Below are 18951 nucleotides of genomic sequence, written 5' to 3' on the forward strand. Positions count from 1 at the left end.
CGTCTCTTCTGCATCACATTCTTTTAGAATTATCTCGTTACTTACTTTGTCCATTAGGGTTTTCCCGCATATTATGCGCATGAATCTCATGTCAATTGCGTTCATTTTACTCTTATCTTTTTCTTGATAAGTCCATGTCTCGCTACCGTATATTATGAAATTTAATATATTGCTGTAGCCTAAAATTTGAAATTTTTTAATTAAAAAAAATAACAATTGCTGATTATTTAGACATATTTGATTATTCATGTAAAATCAGTAATTATAAATTAAATACTTAAAACTAAACAAAAAACTCAACATTGAAAGTTATAATTTTAATTTTCCTATTTGCAAACATTTAATTTACATGTAAAATTGTTGTATTTTTATGTACAATAAGTATTGAAGACTCATAATTCCTAGAAAAAAAATCGACTAAGTCAAAGAGATATTTAGAAGGTCTAAAGAGATTCAAAATTAATTAAAAATTTGAAACGATTTTAAATAATTTAAACAAACTGTCTACGTATACCAACAAAATCCGGGTATTTGCACCTAAATTTTTATGCAAATAGCCAAAGGCTTAATTTAAAACAAAATATAGATTTCTGAACATTTCGAACAATAATTTAGAAGCTTTGTAAGAATTATGAAAAGCTTCAAAAGAATAAAATATATTTTCTTAAGATTCCCAGGAAAATTGAAAATTACTTTTTATTTTGAAAAAATACTTTTAAAAGAATATTTGAAAGCCTTAATAACATTTCCAAAATTGTCAAAAATGTTTTCAATTTTACATGAGTAAAAAAATAAGGAAGAATTCGATTCATTATAAAAGATATTCAGAAGTTCCGAAACAATTTCAAAAAAATTAAAAATTCAATAAATGTAAAACAACATGTAGATATTTCCAAGATTTTGAAATAAAATGTTGAAGCTTTCTAAGTATTTAAAAATTATTTAAAATAAAAATAATTTTACTTTTAATTTAAGAAGTGTTCAGTTTATAAAAAAAATTGTATCGTTCAATTTTTAAAATTTCTAGTTTAAAATTGCTTATAATAATTCGCAGTTCAGTTATCATGACTTTAAATGTGCAAATTTTTAGGCCATAGTTCGAATTTTTTAATTTCATTGGCCGTGAAAAAAGTTTGCGTACCGGGAAAAAAAGTCGGAAAATTACTAGAAATTATTACCGGGAACTTTATCGACCGTGAAAAAAAATAACGGAAAATGGCTGAAATGTAATCTAATTTGTTAAAAATTCTTTCGTTTAGCTAAAAATTCGTTTTTTTTATAGAAAATTTAACTATTCTATTTTGGTGGAAATTTTGTCTTTTTCGGTTGACAATTTTAATATTTCTTTGAAAATTTATATTTTTTGGTTGGAAATGTACCTCTTTTGGTTGAAAGTAATTCTACTTTGTAGAAGATTCTACAATTTGTTTAGAAAGCCATTTTTTTTAGTTACACATTCTTCATTTTAGTTGAAAAATCATTTTTTTGGTTGACAAATTAACTATTTTATTGAAAATTCAATTAGTCCATTCTTGGTGGGAATTTCTCGTTTTTAGTTAAAAATTCAATTAGTCCATTCTTGGTGGAAATTTCTCGTTTTTAGTTGAAAATTCGTCTTCTGCGGTAGGAGATTAATCTTGTTCGTTTAAAATTCGTTGTTTTTGTTGAAAAATCAACTATTTGGTTGCTAATAAATTTTTTATGAGGAATTATTTTCTTTGGTTGAAAATTTAACTGTTTTGTTGAAAAGTAACTTTTTTATACTAAAAATTCATCTTTTTTATTGAAAATTCAACTGTCTTTTTGAAAATTGGTATTTTTGGGTTAAAAATTCAATTATTTTAGTAGAAAATTCAACCATTTGATTGACAATTAACTTTTTGTTAAAAATCAATATATTTGGATGAAAATTTGAATACTTTCTTAATAAATTGTTGTTTTTCGGTTAAAAATGGATTTTTTAACTAAATATGGAACTTTCAATTAAATATTTGTCCTGTTAGTTAGAAATGTATCTCTTTGGTTGGAAATTTAATTGTTTTCTTAAAATTTGACTTCTTTTTAAAAAATTAATGTATTCCGTTAAAAATTATTTTTTGGTTGGAAACTCAACTATCAAGATGAAAATTGATATATTCGTCTTTTTTAAATTGTTTTCGATCTAAAATCAAAAAATGTTTCGGTTGTAATGCCCATTATTACAAGTTTTGTTGAAAATTTATCTGGTTTTGAGAAAAACTTTTTGGTTAAAAATAAATCTACTTTGTAGAAAATTCAACAGATCTTTTAAAGTCATTTTTTGAGTTGAAAATTCATCTCTTGGGTTGAACTATTTTGTTGGAAATTCGTTTTTTATTTTGATTAAAAATTAATTTGCTGAATGAAGATATATTTCAGTTGAAGATTTATTATTTTAGTTGAAAATTCATCTTTTTGGTTGAAATTCTAACTAATTAATTGAAACTCCATTTTTTCATTTAAAATTCATTTTTCAAACGAAAATTCAACTTGAAAAAAGAGTCTTTAAATCTTTAAAATCTTCGTGATATTTTGATGAAATAATTGTCGTCTTTGTGAAATCCTTTAAATCTATCTGAAATCTTTCGAAAATCATTGAAAACTTTGTACAATCTTTATAGTGTACCTGAAATCCTTGGGAAATCATTGAAGTCTTTGTGAAATATTTTTAATCTATTAAAAATCTTAGAAAACTATTTGATAGTATTTGTGCAATCTTTTAAATCTATTCGAAATATCTGAAATCTTTCGAAAAACTATTGAAATTTATTTTCAATCTTTGAAATCTTTGTGAAATAGTGATTGTTCGAAAATCAAAATCATTGCAAAATCTTTGGGAAATAATTGATATTTTCGTGAAATCTTTGTAAATCTTTGCGACATATCTGAAATCTTATCGAAAGAATTGGTAATATTTGTAAAATTATTGAAAACATTTTGAAATATTTGGGAAATCATTTACGCTTTGTGAAATCTGTCAAATCTATCAAAAATCTTTGGGAAATCATTGAAATCTATCAGAAATCTTTGTAAATATTTGGTAATATTTTTAAAATTATTGAAATTTTGGGGAAATTATTGAAGTTTTTGTGAGATCTTTGAAATCTATTCGAAATCATTGAAGTCTTTGGAAAACTATTGAAATTTATTTTGAGTCTTTGAAATTTATCTGAAATATTCGAAGTTTTTATAAAGTGCATTAAATCTATCCGAAATTTTTTTTAAATCATTTTAATTTTTCGAATATTTTTGAAATCTTTGTGAAATCATTGAAATGTATTAGAAATCTTTGTGAAATAATTAAAGTCTTTTTAAAATCTTTTATGTCAATTCGAAATCGTTCGAAATATCTTAAATCTTTGTTAAACTTTTGAAATTTTTCTGGAATGTTTGGAAATATTTAATAATATTTGTGAAATTATTGGAATCTTTGTAAAGTCTTTGGGAAATAATTTAAGTTTTTTGAAATCTTTTAAATCTATCCGAAATCTTGCTAAATATTTGGAATTTTTGAAAAATATTTTTGAAATCATTGCGAAATATTTGAAATTTGTAAAAAATATTTGGTAATATTTGTGAGATTATGGAAATTTTTTGTGAAAGTATTTCACGCGAATTCCTGATATGATGCATATTGTATACTTGTTTTCCAAATTTGTTGAACTTTTCATTTATTTTTTAAAAAATTGCCGCTATTGAAATTTTTTTTTCGTCTGAAGTGAGTCCTTGAAAAAAAATCAATTAAGGATCCTGCAACTCGGCACAATTATTCATAATATGTGTTTCGATAAAACGTGTTTGTGCAATCATTTTGCATTCTGTATCAAATTTGCTGATGCGGCAAACTACTGAAGTTAATTTTCGATAATGTATGGTTTTTACGGGGTGACTACTCACCTGAAAAACCTGGAAGTGTCAGGGAATTCTTGTCAAAATTAGCAATTTTTTCTACCTTTCTTAAATTTTTTTAAATAATAGCATTAATGAATTAATAAATATGGTTTCTCAACGTGAAAAGTGAATTCAGGGTGGCCACTGGTTCGGGAAATGATCGGAAAACCCCGGGAAATTATAGTGAATTTATTTTTTTACTAGAAATTTTACAATTTTTGAGAATAGAAAACTGTCCAATTATTCAAAATATTACAAAATGTATATCACATGATATAATTCAATTTAAAATAAGTTTTAAGCTGATAAACTGTAAATATAAATTAATTAATGATTTTTTAGATTAAACAGTAGTCCGAATGTACAAAGTTGAACAATAATTGAAGTTTAAAGCCGGTCCTAAATCTGTTTAAAAATTAAAAAGTTTACAGATTTTAACTTTGAAAATTTATTTATTTAATTAATTAGTTTAAATAATAATGTAAAATTAATAGATTCATAATTAAACGTTTTTATTGATTTTGCAATCCTATTCAAATACTGTTCTAGTCTACATCTAAAATATTCCATTTTCAACACATTCAGTTTGAAAATTTGTAATTCAACAAAAGAATAATTTTGTAATATTTAGCACTATCTGATGGTTTACCTTAAATGAGCAATTTCAAATAAAATATTCAAAACCATATAATTGAAAACTTAATTTTTTTAAATAGAAAGCCTTGAACCGTTAAAATTCTAGTGTAACTAAAGTTTTTAATTTTTTGAGCGAAACTATTGAATTTTAATGTATAAATAACAATTGAGAAATTAATTAATTTGAAACAGATTACAATTAAAATAATTCAGTTATGTAGAGATTTATGTAAAAACCCGATTTTTGAGTTGAAACAAGAATTTTCAAATTTACATAATTTCTGAGTTGGTGCAGCGAATTTTTAAATTTTAACAAATTCAGAGTCGAAACTGGGATTTTACAAAAAATTTATAATCTTCAGTTGGAACCTTAATTTTCCTAAAGAATGATAATTCCGACTTTGAATAGAGATTAATGGCATTGGAAAATTCCCTGTTTTAATGTGGGATATATTTTTTTGACATGAAAAGCGGAAATTTAAGTTTAAAATTAAAAAATTACTCTATTAACTAACCTAAATTTTGAAATTATTATAAGCAAACTTCATAAAAAATGCAATGCAAACATTTTTTTTCTAAAAAATTGGTGAATTTGATCTAATTACAGGTTTTGCTAGTGAATAATAATAAAAAGTTAGAAAAAAAATTTTTTTGCTCAATTTAGAATTTTTTTAAATGACCAAAAAAAACGGATTTTTTTATTGAGTCCCATGCACACATTTTGCAAAAAGTTTAATATGTCGAATCTGAAATTTTTTTCAGTTTCAATTAAAGAAACATGCTATTATTTTATGTTTTCGAGAACAAAATTTATTTAGTGATATTTCAAGAGTTCAAAAATGGTAAATTTTACGTTTTTTAATCAATTTTTACGACGTGCCTAGACTAAAAAATTTTATTTAAAACAACAAAATAATATCATTTTTCTTAGATTCAGACTGTAGACATTTCAGGTTCAACATATTGAACTTGTTTTTTTAAATGTATACACAGGACTCAATAAAAAACATGTCTTATGAATATTTTCAAAAAATTATAATTTGAGCAAACAATTTTTTTAATTTATAGTTTTTCATCATTATTCATAATTTCTTGGACAAACATTTTCTTTCTTTATTGCACATTTATACGAGCGCTTTCGAAACCTCATACAATAATAAAGAAAAAACAATTGTCTGGAAGTTGTCTCTGACTCTTGTCATCACATTAATCTAATTCACATTCCCAGACGTCAATTATACGAAGGATTGAACATCACATATATTCTTTAATTTAAATTTACTTCACATGACGTTCTCGCATTATTTTGGTAAAGGGCTATTCAACGCTCACTTTTCAGGGAGCCCTAAAGTCTCATTACATACTGATTCCGAATAAATTATTGTACATCACTCGCGTGGCACGCGCATTTTCACGTGAAATTCAATGTTCGAAAGGAGGGCCTATCTAACGCGCATTTTTCAGGGGGCCCTATACTATCATAATACACGGATTTTTAAATCAAATATCGTGCATCACTCGCGACATATGCGCGCTTTTACGTGGAATTCAATTTTCGTAAGGAGGGCCTATATAACGCTCACATTTAAGAAGACCTTATAATTTTATAACACAATGCTTTTTTTTTTAATCTCGTACATCACTCGCGGGGTTACACGTCTTGACATGAAATTCAATGTTTTCGCAAGGAGCATCTGAAGATCGTGGTTTTACTACATGTCCTGCAAACATTGACATTTCCATATTAAGGCGTGCCTAACCCTACTTGTGATGTAATATACTATTAATTATTCGGTGGTGATCAAAGTTTTGTAAATGAAAAAAGAAAATTAAATCGCTAGAAACCTGTACCATTGAGTAAGCACTTGTACTTTTATAAAGTTACTTTCAAAAATAAAAAACCAGTTATTTAAGTTTGCATATGAATATCACTACACGTTTGTACAAATTTAGATATTTACAATTACTGAACAAGAAAAGTCATTTATAATAGACTCGTATACATATTAGGAGTCTATTATTTGATAAGATTATGAAAAATATTCCTGGAAAATCTAGAAATACCTGGGAATAATCTGAAATTTTGAGTAATTAATAACAATATAATTAATATAACAATTTATTGGAATCTAACAATTTATCATAATTTGTTGCGATATTGTTTATACATATCGGATGATAGTAACTAATTTTAAAATTATTCTTCAGCTTAAAACAAACCAGTTTTTTCTTATAAGATAATGCTTTAGTTAAAGTAATTATATAAAAATAATGGACTTGAGTAGATTATGTGAATATATGTAAATCTTTTAGGATAAAATTTGAATTTAAAATTATTTTTTTTTATCTTGAAGGGTTTCTAATTTAAAAAAAAAAACTATTCATCTTCTATTTTGGAATATGCTTTGAAGAATCATCCTTTAGAACACAAAAGATGTCCCTTGACCCGTTTTATGCACAATTCGCTTAATCTTAAACAGCCAATCAATAAATATCGATCGTCCATCAATCTTCTTTTCTTAAAAATAATCTGTAGAAAATAGTCGAGTCATAGAGATTTCAAAACATCGTGATCATACGACTTTCTCAAATTGAAGAAAAAATAAATGTTACCTCAGTTTATCTCCTCTTCATTTAAAAAAAATTGTTGATAGATCCCGAATTATTGACAGTTGTTAAAATCTGTTCTCGATATGATATACTTTATGATAGGATTAATAACCCCTTTCCAGATTTATGATTTTATTTTTAAAGCTTAGAATTTTTGTTTTACGAGAGTGGGATTAATTTCTTCAAATTCTGACCAAACGATATTTCTCATTAAAATATATTTCAGATGGGATTAAAAAAAAGAAGGAATAATAAGGGAATACATTTTTTAAGTAAAATTAATTTAAATACCGTAATAAATTTAATATCAAAATATATATTGCATTCTCAAGACATTAGTTACATTTTCAACCAAAATGATTTTCTACCAAACGAAAATTATTTTTATTTGAATAGTTCCACTTTTAACCAAGAAGTGCTTCAATTTTCAAGTCAAAAAGATGGAGTTTTTCGAAGTCAGATGAATTTTGAACCAAGAAAGATGACTTTTATTATAAAGGATGAATTTTTAATTTAAAAGGATAAATTTATAATAAAATAGTTTATTTCTTGAAAAAAAAAACTGCAACCGAAAACAGTTGATTTTTCAGGCCCAAAAGACAAATTCTTTAGAACATGGTTTAATTTTCAACCTGAAAAGTTAATTTTTCAGCAAAAAAGTGATGAATTTAAATGAGATTAAGATCAAACTTAAAATCATATTTAATGTCCATTAATCAAGTTAATGTGCAGAATTCCTGAAAATAAAACCAAGAAACCAACGACCAAATTTGAACAACCATTATAAAATGTTTAGATTGCAATTTGAAAAAAGATAAAAATTTTCCTAAAAAAAAAAGAAAAAAAATTATTTTCTTGGACAAAAATAAAAAACTGGAAAGAAGAATGAGAAGGCAACCAACCAAATCCCCTTAAAAAATCAACTTGGTTCGTTGCCTTCTCATTTTTCTTTCCCCTTTTTTATTTCTGTCAAAAAAAAAAAACTTCTTTTGTTTTTAGGAAATCTTAAATTTTTCAGTCCAGAAGGTTAATTCTTAACAGAAAGAGACGTTTTTTTAAACAAAATTGTTTAAATCTCTAACCAAAACGATGAATTTTCCACCTGAACATATATCATTTTTCAACATGAAATTTTATTTGGTACTAGATAAGTAAATTTTGATAAAAGAGTTTAATTTTCAAACAACAATTTGAATCTGATACCTAAAAATAATAAATTTAAACTAACTAGTTTAGTTTTCTAGCAAACTGTTAAATTTTCAAACCAAAAAGTTACATTTCCTAGAAAGTAGTTAAATTTTCAGGGGAAAACGTTGTCCCTACACAATTTTATTCTACACAAAATATATTGTACACAAGTATACTGGTCATATTTTTCCTACACAAAACTTTTTCTATACAAAATGTTTTCTACACAGATTTCATACTGTTATATTTTTCCAACACAAAACTTTTTCTACACAGAAGATTTCCTACATAGAATTGAATATTGTTTGATAGTTTCGTTTTTTCCTACAGAAAATATTTTTTACACGAAATATTTCCTACAAAGAATTTAATACTATTATATTTTTCGTACACAGAAATTAATACTATTATATTTTTCCTACAGAAAATTTTTCTACACAGAAGATTTCCTACACAGAATTGAATATTGTTTAATAATTTTATTTTTACCGACACAAAATATTTTCTACACAGAATATGTGTATTCTACAGAGAATTAAATATTAATATTTTATTATCAAGATAGTCTCTAAACATTGTACACAAAAATATAATGTCCAATATTTTTCCTGCACAAAATATATTATGCATAACATATTTAAAACAGTGCATACAATATTTTTTACAAAAAGTAGATCCTAGACAAGATGAAATAATTATATGTAGTTAAAAATTAAATCTTGTTGCTTCTACATAGAAAATATTCTGAGTGAAGATAAACAGACATATTCTACGCACAAGCATTAAGTGTAAAACTTTTCCTACACAATTTAAAATAAGTTTTGTGTAAGGAAACTTTTACATTTAATGCTTGTGTGTAGAATATGCTTGTGTATCTTTCACTTAGAATATTTCGAGGAATATTTTCTATATAGCAGCAACAAGATTTCAATTAAAACTATAATCATTTGATCTTTTGTAGGATCTACTTTTTATAAAGAATATTTTATGTACTGTTTTAAATATGCTATCTAGAGACTATTTTGAAAACAAAATATTACTATATTTAATGCTGTGTGGAATATACATATTCTGTATAGAAAGTATTTTTTTGTGTAAAAAAACTACACTATTAAACAATATTAAATTCTATGTAGGAAATATTCGGTGTAGAAAAAGTTCTGTGTAGGAAAAATATAACAGTATTATATTCTGTGTAGGAAACATTTTGCGTAGAAAAAGTTTTGTGAAGCAAAAATATAACAGTATTAAATTCTGTGTAGGAAATATTCTGTGTAGAAAAAATTTTGTGTAGGAAAATATAACAGTATTAAATTCTTTGTAGGAAAGATTTTGTAAAGAAAAAGTTTTGTGTAGAAAAAATATGATTAGTATACTCGTTTGTACAATATATTTTGTGCAGAAAAAAAATTGTGTAGGAACTGGTGTAACCCTACTTTTCAGCTCGAACGTATGAATTGTCAACTATAATAAAAATAGATTTTGTAAACTGCAGTTAAATCTTAAATCAACTTGCAGATTAAAAAAAAAAAGATGAATTCAATCAGAAAATACGAATTTTCAACGAAATAGTTGAATCCTCAACTAAAGTGGATTAATTTACAACCAAAGATTTGCATTTTGAACCAAAAGGATAATTTCTCAGCGAACAGGATTAAGGTTGTATGAAAAAAGACGAATTTTTAACCAAATCCATGAATTTTTAACCAAATACTTGAATTTCTAACTAGAAAAGATCAGTAATCAACAAAAATGTAATAAAAGTAAGTACCTTTAACAAAATAGTTAATTTTCAACCAAAAAGATGAATTTTCAACTTATAAACTATAAATTCTCAAGAAAAAATGGATTATTTAAAATTTTTAGATAAAAAACTAATTTTCAACAAGAAAATAAAATAATTTTTAGCCAAATCCATGAATTTTCAACAAAATAGATGCATTTCTAATTAGAAAATATCAATTTTTAATTTAAAGTATCAGCTGTCAATTAAAAATGGAATAGTTACATTGACAGTTTAAAAATTATTTCTCAACTAAAAAAACGTATTTCCAACAAAATATGAAATTTCCAACCAAAGAGATGAATTTTCGACTAAAATGATGAATATTAAGAAAAAAGTTTCAACAAAAGAGTTCAACACGCAACCCAAAAGATGATGTTTTAACCAAGAAGATTAATTTTCTAAAAAGTGAAGAGTTCATTTTTTAAACAAAGAGATAAATTTTTAAAAACAAAAATTGATTTTCAACCTAGTAGTTGAGTTTTTGACCAAAAAAGATGACTTTAACAACACAGAAAAAACTAAGAATAAAATTTGTTGCAGGAAATTTTTTAGAGCGATAAAGTTTTGTTTAGCCAACTTCGCGTCTTTCAAAAAATATGTGTTTGTCATGGAATAACAAAAGAAAGTTTAACCGATATTTGTGTAAAGTTTATTCTGTGAAATTAATTTTTGTTGTAGAGAATCTTTCGTCGGAAATCGGTGTAAAGTTTCTTTTCTCTTTTTTCTGTGAAAATAGTTACATTTTCAACAAAATATCTAAATTTTCAACGAAATAGTGGAATTTTCGACTTAAGGGCATGTGATACAGCTAAATACCTATATTACCGACCTAACTTTTTCAGTTCACTGAATGTTCTTTGAACCTAAGACCTTTTTTTGTAAATAAAATATCGAGTTGAAACTTTGGAAAATGTACTAGTACTAGAGTAAAATAAAGTACGTTTAGGTACTGCATTTTGGTAGGAACTTCATTGAAAATTCTTTTTTCTGAACCTCGACTTTTTTTGAACTTCCGAACTTTTTTTTATACATAAAATTTCGATCTCAAACTGTGAAAAATGAAAGAGCCGAAAGAAAACTACGTTTAAGTACAAAGCTTAATAATAAAAGATGTAAAAAAAATTTTAACTGTCAATTCCTTCGGCATCAGCTGGTAACGTTGTACACGAAAATGTGAACCCTCTAGAGCCTCGTCTAGTGGCCGCCAGGGTTCGTATTTTCATGTACAACGTTACCGACTGGTGCCGATGGAATTGATAGTTGAAAATTTTTTTTATACATCTTTTATTATTAAGATTGGTACTTAAACGTAGTTTTCTTTTGGCTCTTGCATTTCTCAATGTTTGAGACCGATATTTTATCTATAAAAAAAGTTCGAACGTTCAAAAAATGTCGAGTTTCAGAAAAAAGATAAAATAATTTTCAGTGAAGTTCCTACCAAAATGCAGTACCTAAACGTACTTTATTGTACTCTAATACATTTTCGAAAGTTTCAGCTAGATATTTCATTTACAAAAAACGTTCTTAGGTTCAAAAAAATATTCAGTGAATTGATAAAGTGAGGTCGGTAATATAGGTATTTAGCTGTGTCACATGCCCTTAAGGGCATGCTCTTCTGTGACCACGTGACCAAACTAGTCCCGGTTATGAGCATTTTTTTAAGTGTTCACTGTGTCCACACTGACTGAGATATCGTGTTTAAAATTTGACAGATTAAATAAGAATCACTAAAGAACGTTTGTGTACATCAATACGCTTATAATTTTAAAAAAAGTTTATTTATAAATTGATGAAATAGGATATTACCATTCGAGTTATAGCACTTTGCAGATAATGTTTGGTTTGATGCATTTCAGATTTTTTAATTCCCGTATATTCAGCACTGACACAAATTTTGGACTAAATCGTCTAAACCTTAAAAAAATTAATATAAGCAATAAAATTTGCACATTCGATGCAAATAAAAAATTTAGCATCTGCACACACGTAATCTATCATTATTTTTGGAGCATTTTTAGCGATTTCTAGCGGAGGTAAAAAGAAACTTTGAACGTCGATAAAGTCGAGATCACGTGACTAAGTTCGTTCATGCAATTTTTGTGTAGAGAGAGAAATGATTTTTAATTTTTTTGGTTCTCACTACGTTCACACGTACACATCAAAATGTCTATAATTACGAAGAAAGTTTTCTAGTAAAATTGGTAAAATACCACAGGAATAGGAAACAAAATTTTAACGTCGATAAAGTAGATGCCTCGATTTAATAAAATCGAGGAACATCTTAGAATGTGATACTCGAAAAATCCCTCCAAGTCCCATCTTGAGAAATGTGCATCTTCAGAAAATAATTAAAATTTTCTAATGGTTATGTATTCTTGTGGATTTTTTGTACTAGTGTGAAACAATTCTAAGAATAAAAATAAAATTTTGCCCGGGGGCGAAAGACAAGGCGAGTCCGACGCTGAGCCACGCTGGTTGGTTCACTGTCAACAATAATTATCAGCTGATCGATTCAACGTCAAGAATTATGGAAGTTGGTTGGAAAACTCCGACGAATAAATTTTACTACATTGCTGGTGTTGCTATGTTTCCAATTTGAAATTTATCTTTTATTTTTAGGATACAAAAAATCGCTAAAAATGCTCAAAAAATAATGATAGACTACGTGTTTGCAGGTACTTCTTTGTTGATTTGCAACGAATTTGCAAATTTTATTGCTTATATTAATTTTTTTTTAAAGTTTAAACGATTTAGTATAAAATTGGTGCCAGTGCTCAATATGAGCGAATCAAAATATTTAAAATGCATCAAACCAAAAATGATTTGCAAAGTGCTATAACTCGAATGGTAATATCCTATTCCATTAATTTATCAATCAACTTTCTTTGAAATTACCAATATATTGATGTATACAAACGTTCTTTAGTGCTTTTTATTTTATCTGCCAAAGTTTAAACACGATATCTCAATCTGTGTGGACACTGTGAACACAAAAAAAAGTTCATAACCGGGGACTAGTTTGGTCACGTGGTCACTGAAGAGCATGTCCTTAAAGAGAAATATATATAGTCAAAATATAATAGTTGACTTTTCTACTAAAAATATTTGGATTTTCTTATTATGTTCTGTCAATTAATTTCAAATTTGTCATCAAGAAATGTACATACTGATTTCCATCTAAGTTCGTAACGTCACTCCCACTACCTTTTCCCCCACCCCCTGTTATCATGCGTAGTTTTTAGTGCGACCCGCCTCCCTGATCAAAATGTTAACGTAATTCATGGACGGCCCCTAATTCTAACAATAGAATCGGGTTTTATTATTTTTTTTTTTTTTGCATTATGAAGCAAGAAAAATGTGCAGAAAAGCAGAGAAAATTGTAAAGAGGTACTAGAGAGCTAGGAGGCCACTAGGTGTTGAGATATAATTATTATGCTTACAAAAATAATAACCCAACACCTTCCCTTTATAGTTCTAGGCTTAAAGGAAACATTTTTTAACTAAAACCTAAATTGAAAGCTACATTTTATTTATTTATCTACATTTTATTTTATGTATGGGGCATGATTTTTGACGATTTTTGACCATTGTGACATCGCACATGGAAAAATAAAAAAATTAAAATTAGTGATATATTTTACAAGTAAAGCATCTCAATGCACCCCTTTTTCAAATAGTATTTGTTTTCTCCTGTTTAATTTTTTTTATTTTTTATTTTTGATCTCTGAAGTCAGTCCGAATTCATCGATTGTTTGATTGAAGATTGAACTATTTTATTGAAAATTCGTTCAGGGGTTTAAGATTAATTTTTTAATCTGAAAATTTAACTATTCAATTTTTGGTTTAAAACTGATCGTTTTATAGTTGAAGATTGATTTAACTGCTTGGTTGAAATTTGAACTTTCATAAACTATGGTATTTTATTAAACATTCATTTTATTGGTTGAAGCTTTAACTTTTTTGTTGAACATTCGTTTTTTTGTGTAACAATTAATTTTTTTAATTGAGAATTTATTATATTTTTTATTATTTCTTGGATGACAGTTGAAGTACTTTGTGAAAAATTTATTTCATTAGTTGCAGATCCATCTCTAGTTGAAAATTTAACAAATCATCTTTTTTTCGAAAATGAAATTGTAATGTTCAAAAATCTTCTTTTGTTGGTTGACAATTCAATCATTTAGTTGACAATTTGACTATTTTGTTAAAACCCTTATAGAAAAGAAGTATTGGTAAGTATTGGATCTAATAAGAATACTTCTTTTATAAGGGGAATTTTCTTTTTTTTAAATTAAAAATTAATGTTTTTATTGAAAATTTAACTTTTCCACATTTTATTGAAATTGTTTCTTTTTTATTTATTAAAAATTCAACTCTTTGGCAGAAAATTGAACTATTTTGAAGATTTTTTAAAATGAAATATCAACTATTATATTTTTCGTTGAGAATACATTTTTTTAAATTTAACTTTTCGGATGGAAAATACCGTTATTAATAATTAATAGAATTGAGATATTTAAAGTATAATTAAATATTTTATTCTAAAACCTGCACTGATAATATCTTGATTTAATTTATTTTTTGTCATTAGTTTTACATCTTAACAATTTATTAGCAATTCACTTAGCCATAAATTATTTTGTAAAATTAGGCCATTTATTTTATCGCCCTAAGATTTTTATTGTTTTATCACTGTTCCCATGGACTATTGGTCATGACTAATTAAAATCATTATAATAATATAAGTTTCCCTTTTGTGAACTCTGGCTTTGTACAATAAACATACCAGTTTTTAAATCATTGTTCACATTCACTTATTTAAAAAAAAAAAACAATTGCAGAGTGGCCGTAGGTCGGGCAGAAACCTGGAAATCAAGGAATTTTTTCGGTCATGAAAAGTCAGGGATTTTGAAAAAACATTTGCAAAAGCCAGGGAATTTCTGTAAAAATTTAAATAACTATTATGAAATATTAGGACTGCCACACAGCCACTTTAGTTATTTTTTTGCAAGTCATTTTTTAGTCACTTTTTAAAATAAAAAAATCTCTTTAGTCACTTTTCTTTCCATAAATTAACCCATGGGTTATAATTCGGTCATAAGTTATTGAATGTAGGTATACACTCGGACCTATTTCTGCATTTTCTGATTTTAGGGTATTTTCAATTATTATTTTCTTATAGTATTATTTAGGGTATTTGAGGTATTTTAAGATTTTTGGGTATTTTCAATAATTCCACACCATTATAAAATTATTTAAAATTTTTCAAGGGATTTAAAAGATTCATTGGATTTAAAATATTTTAAAAGATTCCAAGAAATTTGTATAATAAATTTCAATAATTTGAAGGGTTTCAAAAAGACTTGAAAGATTCTATGGGGTTTTCCAAAAATCCTAAGAAATTTTCAAATGTTTAAAAAGTTTCTAAGGATTTCGAAAGATTTAAAAGAATTCAACATATCTTAGGCTATTTTTAGAACTTCCAAGAAATTTTGAATAAATTAAAAAAATGTCAAGGAATTTTTCGGAAGATATCATGTGATTTTCAAGGATTCAAAGGTTTTAAGGGATTTAAAAGTACTCGAGTTATTTTAAATAAATTTTAAACGAATTTATTAACAAGAATCTAGGGATTTCGTAGAATTTCAAAGATTAAAAAATATTTTTAAATATTTTAAACAATTCGCAAGATTTTAGGATTTTTTAAAAGATTCCAATAAATTTTCAGTTGATTAAAATAATTTGAAGGAATTAAAAAAAAATAACTTGAAAGATTTTAAGGTATTTTTGAATATCCCAAGGAATTTTTAAAAAACTCTGAAAAGTGTCAAGAGATTTCAAAAGATCCCATGGGATTTTAAATATTTTTAAAGAGTCCAAGGAATTTTGAATAGATTTCAATAATTTAAAGGGTTTTCAAAGTACTTTAAGGATTTTAGTTTTTTTTTAAATCCCACAAATTTTCAAATTTTTTAAAGAATTTTTAAGGATTTTGAATGAAAAGAATTAAAAATATTTTTTGATATCTTTAAAGGTTTTAAGTGATTTCAAACAATTGTAGGGTATTTTTAAAACCTCCAAGGAAATTTCGTGAAGTTTAAAAGGTTTTAAGGGATTTCGAAAGATTGCAAGGGATTCGCAAGGATTTAAATGATTTTCGAGGATTTAAAAGCTCTGAGGATATTTTAATATATTTTCAAAGAATTGAGGGATTTCGTGGAATTGAAAAAGTTTTCAAATATTACTAAATATTGGAAAGAGTTAAAAGATTTATGGACATTTTAAAAGATTTCAAGAAATCTTCCGTTTGTTTCAATAATTTGAAGGAATTTGAAAGAATTTTGAAGATTTTAGGGTATTTTTTAAGATTTGAAAGATTTTTCTAGAGCTTTAAACATTTTCCGGGTATTTTAATAGATTTGTAAGGTTTTAAATTATTTTAGGATATTTAAAAAGAATCCAAAGAATTTGTATTTTATTTTAATAGATTTCAAAGAATTTGAAATATTTCAGAGTATTTTTCAAAATTCCCATGATTTTGTTAGAGCTTTAAAAAATGTCTAGGGATTTCAAAAGATTTGAAAGGGTTTGAAACATCATGGGGTATTTTTAATAATTTCAATAATTTGATGCGATTTCAAAGAATTTTTTGGCATCTTTAAAAATTTCGAGGGATATTCAAAAGCTTTAAAGAATTTCAAAGAATTTTTAAAGATTTTAATGGTTTTCAAATATTTTAGGGTATTTTGACAGATTCCACATATATTTCAATTGATTTTTGTAATTGAATGATATTTTAAAGAATTTGGAATATTTGAAAGGATTTTCAATATTTTAGTGAATTGAAGAAAATTGCAAGGGATTTTTAATGATTTTAATTTTTGAAAGGTTTTAAATATTGCAATGTATTGCAAATAATGTATCTTCAAACATTGAGGGATTTCATTCAATTGATTTTATAGTAAACATTTTTTCGCTTTTGTTCAATTCATTTTGAAGTCTTTTAAGCTCATTTTGAACTTTTATGACTTTTATCAAAATCTTCTCATTTCCCTTAAATTCCTCTAAATTAGCTTCCAATTTTACGGAATTCAGTGTATTTTTTTTGTATTGACAACGTTTTTTCTGTTTCATTTGAATTCTTTCGAATTCGTTAAAACTCACCTTGAATTCTTAAAAATTTCATCGAATTCTTTTGAATTCTTCCGAATTCAAAGTAATATTATCAGTCACATTATTAATACATGTTCGTAACTTTTAATCATTTTTTTGGATTAGAAATTAGTCACTGTTAGTTATTTTTTATTTCTTTTTTCAATTAAATTAGACTGCAGCCCTGTGAAAAATAAAGTAAAAATTGAATTTTTTTATTTCATTCATTAAAGATTCTAAATTAAAAATAATACGATATTAGAATTGTTGGTCTTTAATTGTTAATAGGTCTTTGTTGATGGAATAACTGTTTTTGATCCACATTGTCTAAATAAAAACGGCTATAATTTTTTATAAAAAAAAATTTCTTGAGGTCCGCTGGGATTCGAACCCAAGTCAAAAGAGTGCCGTCCTGGTGCTCTTATTCCCTAAGCTATGGAGAGGAAAGAGAACGAGAGTTGAGTTCGAATCCCAGTGGAGCTGGAGAGGATTTTTTTTACAGCTAAAAATTATAGCCATACGTCAAAACTCGATTTAAATATTAATGGCCATGGCAAATGAGAAATTAGTCAGCGACTTTGAAAAACGAAGTTTTGTGGCTATGCTGAATCAGCAACAACAAACACGAGAAAACTAGTTTTACTTTACAGTGTAGAATTTTCTGTTTTCTCAGGGTCGAGTTTTCTAGCGATTTCTGGTAAATAAAGTTAGATGTCTAGCAAAACGAATAGCAGATAGCATGTAATTTGTCCATGGGATACGCAGTCATCTACGTCATCGTATCTTTTGTGACAATTTAAGTGCATATTAAAACAGTAATATGTAACTCGCGAATCCGTAATAACCCAGCAGAAGATTCTTAGCTTCGAACTTCCAAGATAAATTATTGTCTTCAAGGCAATCTGAGGAACGCGGCAGGTATTAGTTGATTTTTTATTTTATAAATTCACCAAATTGAACAAAATCATTATTTATGCAACATGTAATATTGAATATCGCTTTTGACTCACGCTATGTTTTTCCAATACAATTACAATCCATGGGGTAGTTGCAAATTTTCAAATATATTTTTTTCTTAGTAAAATAAAAAGAGCGCCAAAAATTGAATATAATTTCTTGAGGAATGTTTTTTTTTAAATACATTTAAATTTTTTTAACTATACTTTTTAAAATTTTGCGGGAAGACCAGACATTCTGATTGGCTCAGCGTTGGAATTAAACATCAGTCTGATTAGCGCAGTTGATGTCAGAATTAATATGGCCGCTAGTAATTGGATTAAACATAACCTATTTTTACTTTTATGATTTAAAAAGTGTTTAAAAAGTATGAATAAAGGCCCAAAAAGATGTTCAAAATCTTTAGAATTTCACTTAAATTCACATTTGTAAAGTTTGACAATGCAAATGTGCCAGAAGTTGACATCGGATGATCAAAACATTGTAGCCAGATACCACGTGGTTACTTCGTTAGTCAATGGGGTTACTGCATAACATTATTCTGATTGGTTCAGCACTTTGCAGGATGTGATGTTTCAAGGTCACATAGTTTGAATAGGGGTTTTGACACTTACAAAAAATTATCTGTTGCTCAGAAACGAAGTATTCGAACAAATTTTTAAATTAACTATGAGGTTTAGAATTTTATGCAATATTTAAAAAATATATTATCA

The 18951-nt window shown here is 26.3% G+C and overlaps 1 protein-coding gene across 3 annotated transcripts in view; it reads left to right on the plus strand.

Annotated features, from left to right (window-relative positions):
- LOC117174162 (very long-chain-fatty-acid--CoA ligase bubblegum-like) overlaps positions 1 to 18951 on the plus strand; it is a 119208-nt gene that overhangs the window by 44104 nt on the left and 56153 nt on the right. The window contains exon 1 of one of the 3 annotated variants that reach the window (XM_033362984.1): positions 18145 to 18199. The exons of the other annotated variants lie outside the window; for them this stretch is intronic. The gene's annotated coding sequence lies outside the window, so the exon portion shown is untranslated. Of the gene's footprint in view, positions 1 to 18144; positions 18200 to 18951 lie in introns of those variants that run through there. 3 annotated transcript variants of the gene reach the window in all.

The sequence above is a fragment of the Belonocnema kinseyi genome, chromosome 6, assembly GCF_010883055.1.
Source record: "Belonocnema kinseyi isolate 2016_QV_RU_SX_M_011 chromosome 6, B_treatae_v1, whole genome shotgun sequence".
Lineage (NCBI taxonomy): Eukaryota > Metazoa > Arthropoda > Insecta > Hymenoptera > Cynipidae > Belonocnema > Belonocnema kinseyi.